This window comes from Chamaea fasciata, unplaced genomic scaffold (genome assembly GCF_029207755.1).
Source record: "Chamaea fasciata isolate MVZ Bird 193981 ecotype frontalis unplaced genomic scaffold, bChaFas1.0.hap1 SCAF_1, whole genome shotgun sequence".
Taxonomy (NCBI): Eukaryota; Metazoa; Chordata; class Aves; order Passeriformes; family Sylviidae; genus Chamaea; species Chamaea fasciata.
The window spans coordinates 106,488,165-106,508,213 of record NW_027094086.1 but is presented as its reverse complement, the minus strand read 5'-3'; the positions used below and the strand labels follow the sequence as shown (position 1 = coordinate 106,508,213).

The 20,049-nt window shown below is 43.0% G+C and overlaps 1 long non-coding RNA gene across 1 annotated transcript; it reads left to right on the top strand.

The window, feature by feature from the left end:
- The first annotated feature begins 16,807 nt into the window (after positions 1–16,807).
- On the top strand, positions 16,808–19,271 carry LOC136286006 (uncharacterized). The gene is made up of 3 exons (XR_010719705.1): positions 16,808–17,121; positions 17,203–17,382; positions 18,004–19,271. It is a non-coding gene; the product is annotated as an uncharacterized lncRNA (long non-coding RNA).
- The last annotated feature ends 778 nt before the right edge of the window (positions 19,272–20,049 follow it).

Here is a 20,049-nt window from a genome sequence, read left to right as displayed (position 1 = left end):
CATAGTGTAAATGGAGAAGAAATGGGGAAAGAAAGTGAGAAAGGTCAGGAAAAGTGAGAGCTTGTACTGTGTCCCCACAGCAATACCTCTGAGATCTTTGGTGTTGTTGACTCCTTCCCCTATCCCAAACCACAGAAAACGGCACTGACAATAAACAGCTTCCACAAACTGTTAATTTCTCCCCATTTCCTGAGCAGAAGGATGGAAAGTATTTTATATATCACAGCAGAAACTCAGTAACAATATCGAATGAAAGGCATCATTTTCAGAAGGGATTTCAGGCAAACAAGCACTGTGACTGAAGAGCACTCTTAATCAATGGCTTACATTTCAACCAGGAGGAAAAAGAAAAGGCAACATAAAGGAAGAGGGACCTTCCTGTCTTTTTCAATGCATGACCACAGCCTCATTCATTACAGATTCCAAAAAGGAGATGGAAATTCATAGGCATTACTGATGGATCAAAGTGCATGGGGTTTTCTGGGAGCCAGTGTCTTAGGAAGTCGTAGCCCTGCAAACAATGGGACGAAAGAGAACTGACTTTCAAAAGTTTGCATCTTACAGTTAAATTTTTTGGTGTTTATTATACAGAAAGTGTTGACTGAAATGATTCTTAAAGCCAGGGATGGGTGCACTTTTGAAAACTCTGGTGTTTATGATGGGTTGACTTCTCCATTTTCTGCAGCTGGGGCATGAATAGCTTGTCTGTCCTCTAACCAGATATTTACTGCCATGAAACCTATGAGGATTAAACATCTCTGAACTGTTTATTTCCTGATGTCCAGTGATTTTAAAAACTATTTTTTGGGACAGAGACAGTTATACACACCAACTGTGCAAGGTATACCATGAGACTCCATGTACCACTTCTCCTTTGGGATTTGGGCTTAAATGGGTTTTACATAAGAAAGCACAACAGCAGCTGAGGAAGATTTTCAAGTTTCCTTAGCTTGTTGTATTTTGGAAACTTATTCCATGTGGGCATTTGGGATATTAATAAAAAAAAAAATTAAAAATGCCCAAAATCTCTGTGAAACTTGAGAATCTGAAGCCCATAAACACTGTTGTTATGATGGCAGGATCTTGCTGTGCCTTTACTTTGCGTCTCAAGCCTTGTGCAATGTTAGAGAACCTCTGCAGCACAAAGCAGAGGTGTCTACCTATTTGGACACTCCCCATAGTGCAGGGGCTCTCACTCCAGCCCTGGAAGCAAAGATGTTCCTGCAAGTGCAATGCTGTGCTTGCCTGACTAATTAGGGCTGGTAAGAGGTGGATGAATTACCCTGTCTCCCAGTGTGGTAAAGGGTCACTTGGGGACCTTTGCATTGCACTCCACGGGGCTGCATAGTACACCCAAGGTTCCTTTGGAAGAGCTCTTCTCCCCATCACAGCACCTGGTTCCCAGAGCTGGGCAAAGTGCCAGGGAAGGTCCCTGGAGAGCTGCAGGGGAAGACAGCTCTGCATTATGACTGCCAAGTCTGTGGTCCTCGTGCAGCTCTGCCAAGGAGGGAAAACCTGAGGAAATACGTAACGGCACATTCTTCAGCATCGTCTTTCCCCTTCTGGGCTTCCACCTACCATGGCCCACTGCCACGCAGCCATCTGGGGTGGGGGGAAACTGCACTGCACCTTTTGTGGGACTGTGTGCCTTGATGCCCTCCTTTCCCTTTGCTACAACCCAGTTTTCTGTTCCATACCTCAGTGATGGAGCCAGACCCAGTAATTACAACCCCACAAGTCTCTGCTACCTACTGGGTAACCAAGCCTAAATGCAAGCTTATCAAAATTTCTTCAATAATGAAAATAAAAAATAAAAATTCTGCCAGATGCCCATAGCCACTGGGCCAGAAAAACCAACTTCACAGCATGTGGAGGAAAAGGCATACCCTGTGGAGGGCTCCAGAGTTTATCTCCCGCTGGAAGGAAGGTCTGGGATGTATTCTGTGCATCCGTCCTGCAGCAGAGGAATGCAACTGGCAAGGGGCAGCTGCTATCAAGCCCAACACATTCAGCAAATTCTTTGGCTCTTGTCACCTACCCAATGGCTTTTCCTGGTCTTAACAACCTGATTGGCAGGGACCAGAGGAACAAGGGGAGCAGCAGGAAAAGCTGGCCAGCACCATGGTTCTTTTCAGGTTGGCAGCCAGCACTAATGCAGGCTGTCTCTTTGAGAGGTGTTCCCCTGATAGGGGCCACCACTCAGGCCAGGGTGGCAGAGAAGGTACTGCCCTAGATTAGAAAGCATACCTTCTCTTTTCTTCCTCCTCTTGTAACATGAGCCATCTAGACTTGGAAAAACAAATAGCCTGCGCACCCTGAATTGCTGCTGGGACAAGGGAAATAAATCCAACAGAAATCTAAGGCCAGAATAAGGCTAAGGCAGAGACAACCTCAGGCAAGTTCTAGTCACAGTGGTAAAGTTAGGTTTGCTACAAACCTGTTAAAGTTTTACCGCAAATTTTTGTAGGAGGTTTCTTGTGTTCCAATGGATTTCTTCTGGGTGAATATCTGTTTCTGGCTAAATTTTCCATTGTAGGAGTAGAAGAAGGGAGAAAACGAATACACACACATGCAATAACTTTTGTTTTCCATCCAAACTTCCCCCACAGGAACGATACCAAGCACCCAAGAGGTCAAGCTAAACAGCTCCCACAAGGTGTCTGAAAGACTATTCCCCTAGTACAAGAAAGCATTTGCACCAGATCAGGTATATTGAGTATCTTACTCCTGGTCTCCTCTTCTAGACATGCTAGAGAACAACAAAAAACCCTACTCACCTTGCATAAAAATCTTTTAGATGGTTTCCACATTCTCCACTGGAGAGAAACCCTCATCAGAAGGAAGAAAAAATTCTTTGATATTGCAGTTGTTTTCATCTTTGTCAACAGTAGTATTTCAGTGCAGGTGAAATGACAGCACAGCTTTGGACAGGAAACCAAGGATTATATGAAAGAGAATTTAGATAGGCTAAAATGAATTAAGTCTGTAACAATATTTAGCAATAGAGTGGTGGAAAGGAAAACTCCCATAGCACCCAGAGAGTTTTACAAAATATCTAGGAATTCTCAAGAAAAAAACCCAAACCAAACCAAAACAAGGAAAACACCCTAAGAACCCATCAGCCACCCTTTAGATACAACTGTATTTTTCCTGGCAATTATTAAAGGCCCCATATCACAAAGCAAAATGAAAACATAACAGAGTGACTTTCCAAATCACCATCTGAATGCGAACAGTGCTTGACAGGGAAGGGACAGAAGGCTGTCTTTTCTCAGATCCCATTTATGTCAGACAGCTCTAGATCAGGTCCACCAAACAAATTGCCATGTCAGAAAAACATCCTCTACAACTGGTTCTTCTTAACTACCCTGTTGCCTTCACTTCCTGAGCATAGAAAACAGAGTGGAAAAGCTGGACTCTCCAGCCATCATTTTGTCATCATACCAGTGTTTGTAGCCACATCACAAAGGTTTTGAAAACATGAGCAGCAATTTAATAGCTCAGAATTTATAGGTGTAAGTAGGATAGTTTTTTCTGGAATCCCTTTCATTGAAAAATTTCATTCATATTCATTTAATCAGGTTGTTATACTCTGATTTCTGTGCATGAGGCTGAAAAGCTGGCAGCTCTGTGAGCTCCAATTGCCAAAGGACTAACCACCAAGCAACAGTCTGCTATTTAAGCTCCCTGACTCTTTTTTGTCACAGGATTTTACTTTCATCTGCCTTGAAAAACTTCAGGATGAAGTTTCCATGGCAGATGTCTGAGGCTAAGCACATATTTGCTGAAAACCCCCTATCAAGGTGGTCCTTGCTCCTCCTGAGAATATTATCAGAGAGGAAGTATGCTGTATATGTTGCACCTCTGCATGTACAGTGCGGCTTTAAAGCCTGCAAGCTTTCAAGCAGCAGCTTGAAATTTTGGTGGAAGAAAACTCCAAACAGTGTTTGCAAACAGTGCTTTAGGTGAGGTCAGAGTTGAAATGAAGAAAACCAAGGCAGGATCAAATGGCATCCAGGGCAGAGACTCGTAAGAGTAAACCTTGCAGGTTAGGGTAGAAAGCGGTGGGATGTGGTGAAGAGCAGCAGAGAAGTAGCTGGACTCAGTTGGGGAAGTGGTAGAATTAGAAAAGGGAAATGGATTTCTCAGACTTTGGAATGGCAAGGAAAAGGGATGGGAGGAATTGCAGGGAAGGAGTAAGAAATATATCAAGGATGGATGAAGGGCTGTGCACTACCAGCATTCTCCAGGAATTCATGCTGAGAAAGGAGAGAAATGCAGGCCTCGGAAAAGGAGGATCTGAAGTTTGCAGGTTCAGCAATTTGTCAAGCTGGATAATCTAGAGCTGTTCCTCTTGGAAGGGGATGGTTCTGAGGGAGGAGTTTAGCAGTTTGATTGGATTCAAAAGCATTAATGTTGTGAAAAGAGTAAGCCCAGGAGTTCAATGGAAGCATTATAAAGTCTATTTCTTAAAACGTAAGACCTACATACCATTTTAAATGTTGAACAGACACTTTCCGAGCTCTTCAATCCATATTCCTGGCTGTGAATGTTCAGTGATAAACTCATCACTCCTGGAAACTTGCTTGGTTTTATGCCCAACAAATTACTCATAGAGTAATATGTTAATCCTCCCACACAGACAAGAAAAAAAAAAAAAAAAAGTGCTGCTCCTTTGTATACTCAGAGCATGCCCAAATTACCTATTGTGGTCAGTTGTAAAAACAGAATTCAGGATTTTATGGTCAAGTTTGCTCAGTCATTATTATGAGCACAGTGTGCACACTTTTCCACATACCTATCATACAAAATTACCCTTAATAAAAAATAAAGAACACAAACAACACTGTGTTATACCCTGAGACACACTAGATCATCTTGGTCTGGTGTTCATCAGTGAGTTTTGATTCTTTCACATGTTACATCCCAAGGTTAAGTGAGAAACTGATTTTAACATACCCAAGCTCTGTCAGACATCTGAAGCAGATTAATGATGTCTGTGTAAAACTGCCCCTGATAAAATGCTGCAGTATGGACCCCATCTCAGTCTGATTACAGGGCTAAACCAATCTTCTGTCTTTCAAATCAAGCTTAGGCTCCCATTGTTTATCTTAGTCTTAGCAAAGGAAATTTGAATAAATGTATAAACTAGATCTAGAGCCCTCTTAACTCTCTCTTGTCTGCGTCAGGGTTAAGACAAAATAAAAGCAGAGAAACTCCTGCTTGTTTCTGCCACAAAGCTCAAAATATTGCTCCCAGATCATACTGAAGCTCATGGAAAGTAAATAATCATGTTGTGTGTTGAACACCCACAAGGTGCTGCCCTGTAGGAATTATGGCTTCTCATGATTGCCCTGTCAAGATGCAAAAAGTTTGCTGAAGACATGGCATTAGATCTGAGTCCCGTATTTTTCCCCGGTTCTCCCACTGACCTGAGGAGTGATGTGGAAAGGTCATTATGCTACTCTGTGCCTTTGTCTTGTTTCAAAGTCCCCACCTTCTGTGTTTGGCTCCCACCCTGCACACTGTCTAGGAAAACCTCAACCGCAGCCTACACATTCAAAGGTAACTAAATTACAATTAGTCACCCTAATGCAAGTGGGGTAAATCTGGGTAGTCAGTACTTCATTAATTATTCCTATTTATTTGGCTAAGGTAATGCAAAGCCTATTTTTAAAATAAAGTAATAAAAATGTTGACAGAGGGCTTCTGCTTTTGGAAGAAAAAATTATCAGGACTTTCCCAGACTCAGAATGGTTTAGGGCATTACTCTCATCCATCACTTTGTACGGCTCTGTGATAAGTCTCCTTAAAATTGCAAGTCATTCTCTATCAACGTACACGGACAGCTCTCTAGCAGAACACAAATGAAAACGGGCACAAAGCTGCTTATTGGTAAATAAATCAAAGAAGAGGAATTGGGAGAAGGAAACAACACAAAGCTCTCTCTGTCAGGATAGGAGAGATTTATATGAGAGATTTGCTGATGCTTCAGGCCACTGGTGCCATTTTCCAGGGTACGAATGGGTGCATCTTTTGCATACGTTTTGCTGGGTTGACTTAAGTAAGTCTTGACAACTCTCTTTCCCTGGGGATTAGACTAAAAGTATTGTTTAGAAATCTAATATATGGTTTATTTACTCAATTTGTGCTGAGCACTACAGTTCCTTCAGGCCAGCTTCAGCAGTCCATTACTCCATTAATGCTCCATTACTGAAATTAGTGCTGTAATTGGAAGGAGGGAGGATGATGGGGAAGGGGACACTTTTTAAAGGAGCAGGTCCTGCTTAATCCCATCACAGAAGAAAGCACTAGAAAAACCTCAACTGCTCCCTCCCAAGCCCTTCCCTTAGGAAAAGGGTCTTGAAGAGAGACTTCTCTCGTGGCTGACATGCAATAGCTGTGCAGTGAAAAGACAAGTCTGAGGAGCTCACCACCAGGCCTCCCTTCAAATGAGAGGACACAATGACAACATTGAAGCCTCCACAGAGAGCTGTCTTGTGCCAGAAATCAGCGAGCACTCAGGTTTCACCCTAAACTTCTGGTCCCTCGCACAGATTTGGTGCTGCTGATGGGACCACTGGTACAGTCTTGTCTCCTGCTGTCCCTGCACTGTGAAACTGCAACCAGCTCTTTCACAAGCCTGAGGAGAGGGACACGGTGCAGCTTAACCATGGAGAGATGGGGCACAGAGCTGAGTTTGGTTCCCATCACACGTCCTCCTGGAAGACATGAAAGATGACTGTGTTTGGGGTGATAGAGACTCCTTTTGCTGCTTTGCTTTCCTCATCTATTCCCCAAAATACTTCATACTTCATACTTCATACTTCACAGCATGAATGAATTCAGGATCTGTGTATGAATATTTACTAATTATTCAACCTAACTACAAAAAGGAAATTTTATGGATGTTGTATCCAAGAATTTTGTATCTCCATACAATCACACAACCTGCAATAATTTTCAATATTAATTGTAAGCTAGTTACTGAGTAACAAATACCCTGCAGAGTTATTCTGGATAACTGAAATACATTTTGCAAATATGCATATTTATTGGTTTAGTTAAATAGAAGACCTGTCAGGAGTCTAGCAGAAAGGTAATACAATAGCCCTAGAGAGGTCATCTGTTAAAAGAGATTAAAGAATTTACAATAAGAAGAAATGCCAATGCTTTTAGCTGGGATGCTGCTGATTCCATCTAGCCTGTGACAGGATTTGTTTCATCAAGGCTGGAACTGGAAAGTCCCAAAAAGAAACCAAAGAATTAAAAGATTTTTCACTATGGGGGTGAGACCTGTGAGCACAGGTACTACTCCTGAATTTGTTCATGAGGAGGAGACTGACACAGCTACAGACTTTGCTGGAGTGGCCAAAACAGCAAAAGAGCTATTATAGCATAGTAGAACCTATGGTAAAATTCACATCATATCCTTCTCATATTTGGTTTTGTTTTTATTATTGCACAGACTCAACAAGGTTTACTCTTAAATAGATGTTTTATTGCTGGGATAAGCCACTGGTCTGAAAATCTACCTTTCCTTCTAGAAAGAAATTGATTTGTTCACAAAAAAAAAAAAAAAAAAAAGAAAAAGAAAAAAAAAAAAAAAAAAAGAAGTAAAAAGAAATACCAGCAAACCATGCATCTTACTAGCTTATAAAAGAGAAAGTTAGCTCTCTTCCATTCAGACCTCTGTGTTTTGAGGAAATAACTGTACCCCTTGAGAAAGTAAAGAAAGACACTACTCCTTTGACTGTCCTACTGATCAAGGTGGCTTGTCCCTAAACCTCTCTGAGGCCAAAGCCACAAGGGCAGGCTAAGAATTTGTCATCCCTTCCTTGTCCAAAATCTGAGCCACAGGTGAAAAGTAAGGGTGTGAAGGGGAGCTGCACCATCAAGAGTCAGCAGATAAACTGTGGGGAAGGCTCTTTGCAGCAGGGTACATGTGCCTTCCATGTCCCAAGTTTCTGAACAACAGGTTGTTGTCCGTCTGGGCATCCAGCAACATCTCAGAGACTGGTGTGTCTCTGGTGGCTGCCAGCAAGTAGTCAGGCACCAAGTCCTTGGCTGAGAAATGCATCAACATTCAACAGCATGCTAAACATACTCATGTTGGTGAATGCCGCTGAGAGAGGACTTTTTTAGAAAGTTGCAGATGGCTACTTCAGGGTGGAGATAATACAGTGGGAATAGCATTTCAAAAATAATAAAACCTTGATGCTTCATTTTTCTAACTTTCAAGCTACCCTGGACTTCTCAATGAGACTTTAGGAGGAGAGAGAAAACCGGGAGGGACAGGAGAATGCCCCCTCAAGAATTAAATCCCAATTAACACGCCATCAGTGATGAAGGATACATTTTACATGGTCGATTAAAAGACTCCTCCCTATTGATCTTTGCAGCTAATCATTGTCCTACCTCTGCTTAGGGAGTGCAGACACAAACCAGCGATCTAAATTTATTGAGACTCCTGACAATCAATAGGTCAGACTCATGGAGAGCATTACACAGAAAGCATCTCCACTGACTCATCATGGACCAGCAAGACCCAGGTCTCCAGCGGCTCCCTAAAGCCCTTCCCCTCTCTGCTTGGATGGTTCATGCAAGGCCAGGGCTGCTCTGTGTATGCTCCTTGTCAAAGTCCAGACAAACATCCTGTGACACAACAACAACCACAGTGATCCCTCTCGCCTTCGACTGGGCATCACTGCACGAGAGCTGGATACCTGGAGGCAGCAGACAGCCTGTCACATGAGCCCTGCAGTTTTGATTTAAACAAAACAAAAGTGAGTAGCTGTAATTTCACAGATGGGAGCAATTCATTAGCTGGGAAAAAATGTGGTCGCTCTAATCTGGAGTGACTGGGGAACTTTTGATGCAAATAGCCATTTGCAGCTGCTTCTCACCAGGTCAGTGTTAGGCAATAGACTGTGAGATAGAGAAAATCAAACTGTATGTTAATTGAGAGCCTGCAACAGAGCAACAGCATTGCCAGGCAATACTTCTGGGCCTGCCATGTGCCCAGGTGACCTGCCACTTCAGATTTTATAATACATGATAACAAGAGGATCACACACTCCATTAAATCACCTAGATGACCAGTGTTCATATGACTGCAGTTGAAGGGTCAGAATTAAAATCCCTGCAAGTCATGGAGGTGGGCACCCAGACTGCCCAGGACTGAGACAGCAGATGGGGGAAAACAAGGTAAAAAAAAAAAGTTTAAAAAAAAAAAAAATGCCTTGTCACATTTTAATCCATTACATTTGCGCTTGAGTGCCTTACACAAGGCTGATGGCACAAATCAGCCTTTCCTTGTTCTCCACTTACACTACAGCAAAGCATGCTCTCTATAGCCCTGATCAGTACAGGTAACCAAAGGGAGAGGAGTATTTTTGGTCTGGAAGGACTTTTACTGCTTGGTAAATGTCAGAGAAAGTGAGGAAATGTGGGGAAGCACCAGTAAAGGGGAGCTACTCACAGCAAAGCCTGGTATCAAGGATGATGGTACTGAGACTGGAAGGAAGCACATGCTGGTTTCTGTGCATGGTGGTGTGGACAGCTTTGGCCTGGGTTAAGGCTTTTCAAAAGAGAAGGCTCAGCCTGGGATCCACAGGAGTCTGGGATTTCAAGACATGGACATCGCAACAAGCAGTTCTCTCTTTGACATAAAGCTAGAGTGGCCCCAGTAACCTTCTGGGAAAAGCAAACTCTTATCCTCTTCAGCTAGGTTAGCTGAGCTAGGTCAAAACTTAGGTCATAGCAGGACTGGTCCCAAAAGAAAATCATTGAGTTCTCTTGCTGACTGCAGAAAGCTTTGAGGAGAGTACTCATTAAAGGGGCACAAATAATCCAGCAATACACTTGTGTGCTCAAGGTGAGAGAGGAGAGAGAAGAGGGATGGAAGTGGCAGGTGGTGACCTAGGCATTGTGGTGCTTTCTGCTTTTCTGCAATTATAAACACCACCTGCTTTCAGGGTTTCTACAAGAATTAGACATAGCCCCAGCACAGAACCTTTAGAAGGTGCACATGTATATGGGTCAGTAAAACCATCTTAACATTCCTCCCTCAGATAGGAGTGCGGATTGTGGAATAAATGAAGGAACGTGGGTATTTGTTTCCTCGGTAATCTCCAAGAGCAGGTGATAAGGATTGTGGGAGACATGGCAGTCTGTTAAGAAAATGCGTAGTGGAAGATTAAAGGAGAGAGAAAGAATAACTCCAAGAAAGTTACACATTCTTTCTTTTCTCACCCAACAGGCAAAGGCATCACCACTATTGTTACATAATGTCCTCCTAAGCCTCCCTCTGGAGAAGTGGCATCCCGCTACAAACATCTTTGGGAACAAGCATACGCACAGAAAAGGGGTAAAAACTGGAGAATGGGCAGTCAATTTAAATTACTGAATGCCGCACCCAAAACTGCCTGGGGGAGAAGTCCTTAGAGAAAATGGCAAATCTTTGTATTACATGACATTAATTACACTTTTACTGTGAGCTAACCCTATTACAGTGTTGTGTATGGACACAGAAGATGGTACTTCTGTAGTGTCCCTCCTAATAAAGAGCTGTCCTTGCAGGGGCCCAGCCATGGGGTTTACTGTGCTCTGTGTCACTGCCCATAAAGGCTGCTTAATGCACTTCCTTGCAAGTGTATTTCTTTATGACTTTACCAGATTAGAGGAATGGAGAGGAGCAGGATTTTCATTAACTTATTCTTTAGTGTGTGGTCCTTTGACATGAGCTCCAAATGAGACATGAAATCCTTGTCCCCAGCGTCCCAGCTACACCTCTAGTGCAGGACTGGGAAAGTACTGCCAGCACCAATGGGGCAGGGTGTCATGACTACTCAGATCACTTGCGCTGATTTATCCTCCAGCACAACACCTTGGAGAACAAACCTGAGCATAACTGTGGGGAATAACCCTCAGCCTGCATTCAGAAAAGTGACAGAAGTTAGTCCTTCACTATGCTGGATTGCTGGGAGACAAGTAATGTCTTCCATGGGCTCAGGTGGCAATGGACAACAACAGAGGTTCAGAGCTGGAGCAACATTGCTGGGGTTTTGTTGGAAGAAATAAATATCAGAGAAACAGAAAGAAAAGAAGCAAAGGAAGGTGAGAGGGCAAGAAAAATATGATTAGTTAGGCTCAGGTAAAACCACAAGAAAGAGTTTAGTCCAACCACTATCACGTAAGGGCTTCACACCATGAACAAGAATTTCATAGCAATTGATCCCTCTTTCCCTCAGGACAGCAGGGCTTGGGCAACAGAAAGTAAATTGCATCACATTTCCCCTCTTCAAACAAAACAGCTTACAAACACCCTAAGCATAACTGTATATGAGGCAAAATGTGTGATAGAGATACCAAGCAAAGAGCTCAACAGCAAGATGCAAACAAACCAGAGCCAGCCAGAAAAGCTACATCAAAGCAAGTGTATTAACAGAGAACTCAAGGAGCCCAAAACTCACTTTGGCATCGAGTGGTTGCAAATCTCCTCCTCACCAAATGCTGAGAGAGCCTCTAATAGAGTGGAGATCAATTAACCCGTGGAGGTTCTGGATATAAGAAAATGTGAGCTGCTTCAGAAAGGAAAGAGCAAAACAAAGATTTGGGCTGGTCCCCAACATGGATGAGGTAGCTTAAAAATCTGAGTCTCTTTTCAAAGCATCTGAAATGGGCTCTCCTGAGAGAACAGGGATTTGTGCAGGCAAACCACCATAACCTGCAGTTGGCATGACACAAAAGGCTTTCCAAACAACAATGGAATGGATGAAAGAATGAAAACCTGACACTTGGTACTAGAAAGACATTGAATCTTGTGGATCCAGCTGGGGCTGAGCTGGGCGCTATCTGTGCACTGCAGGGGTAACCCTTGCTGGAAGTTTCTGCAACTCCTATTCAACCAGTCGAACTTCATTCTCTAATTCTATGCTTCCTGCACCTACTTAGCCCTTTCATTTTGCTGGAATTGAATAAATGCTGGCACAAAATATTGGGTCAGTGTCTGCCAGTCAGCTGAGAATGACAACCAGTACTGGGGGTATATATAGTCCTGTAGGCTTAGCTAGATTTGAGAGCAAATCTTTCCGTAGGCTCCATACTGAAATTATTTGGCAAGAACACTGCATTAATAGTGGATTTTTCCTCATGTAGGACAGACATGCCATGCTGGTTGCTCAGCAGAGACGCAAAGTCATGCTCTGGCAAACTCCTCCAAAAATAACTTCCTGCTTGCTAGAGGTGCTTTGTGCACTTGCATGCCCAGTTGCTGGGTAGTAATCAGTGCAAGCATATGTACGAGAGGAATTCAACCTGTGCACAGCAGTCAACTTCAAATGTGGACTTTGGATGAATGCTTTGCAGGTATGTAATGGTTTTCAAGGCCAAAATGAGACCTGGCCAATGACAGATATCTACAAAATTCCCTGGTTCTTACAGATAGAAGCAGGAAAATAATATCAGCGGGAGCACTGGAAGTGAAAAACATTGGTGAAGTGTCAAAGTGAAGAGTGGTGGGGTGCTCTTTCACTCCAGTAATTTTTCTTACAATTCAGTGCATTCAATTACATTAAAAAAAAAAAGGGGGGGGGGGGGAGGGGAAAGAAAAATAAGCCAAACCCAATTAATTTATTTTTGGAAGCTGCTTTTTCAAAACCAAAACCAGTAAAACATAGTGTTGGAAATGCAAGAGGCCTAGGAATGAAGAATTAGACATGCTTCTCTGAATCAGTCATTTTCTACAACAGCACTCTCTCAAAGGTGGTCAAAGAGAGGAAATGAGGAAAAAAATGTGTATCTAAAGAGGCAGTTTTATATCCTGTAACTGTCAATACTACCCTGAGGCAGAGAGATGGCTGGTAAACAGAAAAAAAAATTAAAAACCTGTCTGTTTCTTGTATAAAGCACCCCTTAGCCCAAAATGCTACATAATAGTGTGTGTAAATTTCTGTTTCAGCCATGTTTAAAAACTTCTGAAATCCTCCAGGGACCAAATTGCCATGGTGGGAAAGCACACTTTCTATGTGGGAAAAATAATGATACAGAGAAGACCCAATTATATTACTAATTTATTTTGAGTTTATTTTGTATTCTTACCCATAATAATGCAATTTCACTGTCAAAAGAATAACTAAATAGTACTTTTCTTGGTTAATCCATGGTATTTTTCTTCTGTGCAAGTTTGCCAAAAAGAAGATACTTAAGCAGCAGGCCCCCAGTTCTATGTGGCCCCCAAAGGACATTCATTTTCCACACCATCTCCTGAGCATCTCTGAAAATTCTATCAATTTGGCTCAACATTTTTAGCTTTGATTCAGTATAAAAGAGAGCATCAGTAGAGCAAACACCATCTGTTTTGTAACAAATTCCCGTCTCATAGTCTGGTTCCTGTGTACCATTGTGTGCCTGGACAAGGCTTTCCCAGGGCTGGGACCTTCCTATCGCCTCTCTATAGAGAGGGCTGGTCATCTCCAAAGCAGATCCCTGATGAAGAACTCCTCTCTTTGGGATTACCTCTTTTCGCCAAACTTGCAGGAACAACCTACCTCTGAGATCTAGTTTTTTCTAGCTGGGTAGCCACCCAGCCTGCCAAGTCCGAGTTACTGCAAGTGTGAGAAGGAGCAGACATCCATCCTCCCTTCCTCCATCCTTCCATCCTCACTTTCTAGAGAAATGGTGGAGAAAAATTTAAAAAGTATGATCACGACAAACATAACATGATCAAATTAAAGAGGACAAAAAGATGTTTTAGGAAGGGGAAGAACAGTTCAGAGAATGTTCAGGCTCCTGAACTAGACAGAAACTAAGATAGTAGCTCTGAATTTTATCCCCACAGCTCTCCCATCGGCTTGCTTACAGCTCCTGCCCCTTCATCCCAGATCAGCCCACCCTGGAGACAATCTGTCATGCAACCTGCCTAAAGTGGAGTTTTAGTTGCTCTGGGTGTTCCCATGCAAGGGAGCCACAACCACACAATTCAAGGGAGGTTATAAATCCCCAGTGCCACTGTCTAGCAGGTTACCACAGTTTGGGTTTTTTTTCTTCACAGCTCTTGAAGGGAGCCCTGGGAGCAGAAGGATGAGAGGGAAAGAAGGAAAAGGGGGAGAGAGTCTGCAGTGGGAGGAGGGGAAGAATGGAGTCATGCTCACAGCTTTTCACAGCTGAAAACAGACCCTACTGCTGGTAATGTGAGAGGGCTGGAGCAGGCGCCAAATGGATAAGGCTGTAGACAGTGGGACTAGAGCGCTGATACTTGCCAGTACCTGCAGATAGGAGACAAATAATTGGCACATGTTAAGAAAAGGAAAAAAAAAATAGAAAGAAAAAAAAAGAAGAGAAAAGAAAAAAAAAAAGTGGAAAAAAAAGAGAAAAGACAGAGTTGTTAGACATCCGTATTTTCTAAATGTGTCTGGCAGGAGCCCCAGTAAGGAATTTAATCAGCAAGAGTTGTTTAAACTGGGCTTTGAAAACAAGCCCTGTGCTGCTAGTAATGAACTTCATATCATCTGCAACTCCTGTTTGCTGACGACATTCAATTTGTTAATTCTGCAGCTGGTGATAGGGGTCAGATATGAAAGTGACGATTGTTTTTTGACGTTCCAACCCCTGCTCACATCTTTCTAATTAATCCTTTTAGGAGCCACCAGCAGATCAAGAGAAGTGTGGGGAGGGAGGTAGTGTGGGGAGGAGGAGAAAGAGAGATGTATTTTTTTTTTTGTGCCTGGCGTGTGGCTCCTTGCCTCCCTCTGTGGTGGAAGGGAGACACAAGGGCATACCTGCTACTTGGTTGAATGGTCATGAGCTTTTATGGATGTCTTAGAAAATCTCAATGTTGGAAAAATAGGTAGCAAAACATAAAAATAAAAATTAAAATTAAAAAAAAAATGCTCACACAGTCACAAAATAGGTAAGGTTGGAAGGGCACAGTGGGTCATCTGGTCCAACCTCCCTGCTCAAGCAAGGCCATCCTAGAGCACAGTGCACAGGATGTGCATCTGTGTCCAGATGGTTGCTGAATATCTCCAGCGAAGGAGATATTCAGTACAACCTCTCTGGGCAACCTGTGACAATGCATGGTCACTGCTCAGTAAAGAAGTTCTTCCTCATGGTCAGGTGGAACTTCCTGTACATCCATTTCTGTTTACTGCCTCTTGTCCTCGTGCTTGGCACCACTGAGAAACATCCTCTTGGCACCCTTCCTTCAGATATGGATAGATATTGATGAGGGTCCCTCTCACTCATCTCTTCTTGAGGCTGAACAGGCCCAACCCCCTCAGCTTTTTCCCATAAGTAGGATGATCCAGTACCCCAATGATCCTTGTTGCCCTCCCATGGACCTGCACTAGGAGCTCAGGTGGGAGGAGGTACTGAGGACCCCAGAACTGGACACAGCACTCCAGATGTGGCAGCACCAGGACTGAGTAGAAAAGGGTAGGATCACGTCCCTCAACATGCTGGCAATTGTCCTGGGGTGACTGTATGATGCTTGTATCCCCAGTCTGTTCTGTTCATGCTGGACATTAAGTTCTGCACCTTGGAGACTGGTTCCAAGAGCAAAGAGGGAGAGAAGAAGCACGGAGTTTGTTTTCAGAAACTGCAGTTGCTCCCCCACATCCTTCTCCTGGACTGTGTTGTCTGAAGCAAGGACAGACAGTGGGAGCGAGCTCTCCTTTGCTTTTAGTTAGGTTTTTTTGGCTAGCTGAGGCAGAGAAGTTCCCTAAACTTCCTTTTGGTTTTTCATTTTCTTGGAACTGTTCAAACCTGCTCTGGACTGAAAACCCAGAAAAAAAACAGGAGCTCACACCTGTGGCCCAATGAGGCCTGGGACGCTGTATTCCAGCTCCAGAGCGACTGATAAGAGACTGAGAGAGCCGAGCTGCCTCCCACAACAAGGACTTTCTGAATTTGCCATCTCTTCAGAACAGCGAGAGGTTTTATTGTTTAATATTATTTATTCTTTATGCTTGTAAATATTTTGCTTATTAGATAAACAGCTTTTCCACTTTTCTCCAAGGAAATCTTTTTTCCAAACCAGCTGGGGGAGAGGCTGCTGGAATTTGCTTTCTAGAAGGATCCCATTTAGAGGTTTCTTCCCAAATTTGCCCTAAATCAGGACAGAAATGCTCTTTCTAATGTAGCCCAGGATACCACTGTGCTTCTTGGCTGCATGGGCCCTGCTGGCTCAGGGACAGCCTGTTGTCCACTGGGACCACCAAGACAATGGGACCACCAGCTCTTCTCTGCAAAGCTGCTTTCCAGAATATTAGGCCCCAGCCTGTGCTGGTGTATGGGGTTATTTTTCCCCAGGTACAGGACCCTGTATTTACCTTTGTTGAATTTCAGACTGTCTTGTCTGCCTATCTCTCCAACCTGTTGAGGTCCTTTCCCCTAAAATAGCTCACTTTAAAATCTGGCAAGCATTTCATAATAACTATTTCCACGGGGAATGAGAAGGGTTATGGAATCAGCAGTGAGGTAGGAAACCATTTTCCTACCATATTATCTTGCTGATATGGGGCTGGTGAAATCTCTCTGGTTTAAAGAGCTGAATGTGTACAAGCCACACAGAAATCCAGCAACTCTGTGAAGGCAGGTAAGAATGTCATCAAACAAGAAGAAATTATGGCCTCAGGAGGACCCAAAGTTTGTACAAACAGGGAGGTACTGCAAGGGAATCAGGACCCACCCACCAGCACAGAGGCTCACAATGCACAGATGGCTTTAATGGGAACAGCAAAAGGGGAGGATATTGCTGGCCCGTGCAGCAGAGAACTGGAGCACTTTGCAGATGCCAAAAGTCTCCCTTCACAGAGTTTCTAACCTGGGAGCCTGAGCTTCTTACCTAGAAAGCTATTTAGGGTGTTGAATATGCTGCAGTGACCACATGTGCTTTGGAGAGGGCCAGCTGGGACATCAACTTAGATGTGGTGCAGTGAAGTCTGTTTTCATCTGCAGAGGCTGGATGAGGAGGTCTTGCAAGGCAGAAGAGCCAGCAATCAAGAAGGGAGAAATTTTATGAGAAGTGAAAAAAGTTTGAATGGAAAACTGGCTGGGTGACAAAATTTTAAGAAAGGAAGACCTAAGATTATGCACATAGGTTGCTGGCATCAGAAAAAGGTAAAATAAAGTTGCTCTTGTTAGCACTAGGCTGAAAAAGAATTTTTTAATGGAAATTTTAATGGATTTTTTCTTTCCCAGTCTACCTCAGCATGGAGGTTTGGACTCACAGGAAATACATCATCACCAGCCTCCCTAGAGCGGGAGAGTCCTGGCAGAGGTTGCACCTGTTCTGGGTCAGAGCTGAAGAAACAGTTCCAAGCACCTGCCCTCACACAATGATTCCCCAGGAGAAGAACACTGGGATGTTGGCACAGCTGGGTAAACACATCTACCCATTTGCTCTGTTCCAACAGGATCCAACACTGAACCTTTGGCTCAAATGCAGTGGTCATGGTGCCTCTCAAGAAAATGGGGATCTCATAATGGCTGTGTATCCATTGGACTCTGCTTTTTCTGTGGCCAGAAAGTGCAGCCACTTTCTTATATGCTATCAGTGCTCTTGTTTTCCTACAGAAGTTTTCACTTGACTCCCTTTATTAACCAGCAACTACTGCTCCCAACCATTCTCATAATGGTTTACCCATCCAGTATAAACTTGCAGTATCTGGTATTGTGATGAGAAATCAACCACCTCCACAAATGTTTACCTTTTTTCAGCAGACTTTATCAGTATGTATTATTTGCACACAGAAAGGAGGCCTGTTGCTCTTTCACTCCAGACTCTAAAAATCAGTAAAACACAGTTCTGCTCTTGGCATGCCTGGAACAAGCATAGTTTCAATTAAATTATCCTAGATTTTAATCAGTAGGCTCATGAGCACACTTTGCCCTTATGGTCTCTTCAGTTTGTTCCAAGCGTTATGCAGAAAATCTAGGAAAATACTAGGGGGGGGGAGAACTGTATGCTGTGATGAAATTAATGCAAAGATATTGTTATAGGTGGAGGTATCTTCCTGCTTGGGAATCACAGCTTTCCAGAAGCAGGTAACTCCCTATTGAAGCCTGCTTGTAAATGGAAAAGAGTGTCAGAGGGCTGCCTGAGGTTCTGGGAGACACCAGCCCCACAGAGGACAAAGACTTCTGCTACATCTGCTGGTAATAGTGGACAAACAACTGGAAGGATGAAACTGGATTGGGACATCAGCAATGAAACAGATTTTCCCCATCAGATAAGCTGAAGACAAGAAAACAGAATTATAAATGCAATGAAAAATGAGTAGAGGAGACTATATTTCTCAGGCTATTTAAAACATGCACTGTTATTTTTTAATAGGCTTTCACCTGTTGCATCTGAGCATATCTTTCACTTCTGCAAGATTTATAGGCTTAATTTAGCTCCTTATGAAAGACACATTGGCCCTGAACATCTCTGCAAGTGGCTCATGGTATCCACTCTGTTTAGCTAGAAGCACAAAGCACTTAGTGAAAAACATTGTCCTTTCCAGTGTTTATGTTCAGCTCAAGCACATCTTAGCCCTTTTATTGTCTGTATGGTTAAGTCCTACAGGTACCCTGTCACATAAAAGATATACTGTTTATTATTCCAGTGTTAACAAAGTACTTGAGGGAAACAGTAATCTATTTTCTGTGAGGGGAAAAACCCACCCAAAGCAAGTATGGCAAGAATTGCCAGCTCCAGTAGCAACAAGAGGGTCTTTTAAATCTCAATCCACTGCAGAGGCAGCCCCACAGAAGCCTTGTGCAGGCAGTTGTACCCCTCTAGATGCATCTTAAACCACGGCTTTCTAGTTGCTGTGCTACTTTGCTCACTCTGCTATTCTTGAATGATATTTCTTCAAAATCTGAACAATATTTCCTGGTATGAATTAATCACATGCATGGTTATAAGTTCTGTCTTAGGGTGATAGTTCTGATTTTCTCAGGTTAGAGAAGGACTTTACATCAACCCAGAATACCTAACACCATAAAGAATCAATTCCATTTATTATCAACCCCGTTTTCTTAAATATTTTGGATTTTTTTACCAGATATGTCTCTTGCCACAATATGAGGTTTTAACAAATGGGAAAATACACATCTTAAAGAAACACACCCTGAGACACACACACAAAGAAAAGGCAAAGCATGTCTAGATCAAAAACATCTACAAGGAATAAAGTCAACAAGGACAGTGTTTAAGTAATCAACATTCCCAGATAGGTGATGTCAAAATGGTAATTATCTTTCCAGGGTTGCCTGAAAATCTAAAGCAGGAGGCAAATGTCCAAAGAACTGTATTACACTGCTCTCACCCTGTGAGGGTATAGAGTACATCTGGAATAATGTGCTCACAAAATGGTGTTCATCTTCCACAGCCCTCCAGAGCTCTATGGAAAGGGTGTAGGTGGTCCAAAGGGACAGAATTCCAAGTAAAAGAATAAAATTTAGCACAGTAACATTTGCAGCGTTTATCAGAACGAATTCCCCAGCAATGAGACATAGCTGACATAAGGAAGTGTCCTTAAGGAATCAATGGGCGCTCCATTAAAGGTTATGCTAGATAAAGCAGGCAGTGCTACAGCTTGGAAGGAAAAGTTTCCAAATGCTCTGATTTCTACAACAGAGTGAAATGACAGAGACTCTGCTGGGCAGCAAAGTTTCAAAAATGCCTTTAGGTCTCTGACTTGTTTAGGCTGCCTCTTGGACAGCAATGCAAAGGATTTAGACTGCATGAAAGTGGCATTATTCAGCAGGCGTTATCTTTGGCACTTCGGACAATATTGCCCTCTTGTATTTAGAGCTTAGGCCTTATGATTAATTGTTTACATCTGCCCTGTCTTGAAGGGTGTTTGAGGATGCTGCTGCAGTACAGGCCACCAAGAGCACAGTTCAGGAGGCTACGGTTCAGTAGGAAAACACAGGACAAGGAGAATGCCGTGAATGAGGTACATGAAGATACCCACTGAGTTTTGGATCCATATTGAAGAATCTGAATGAAAGCAGCTTGATTTATGAAAACAAGAACATAAATATCAGACCCTCACA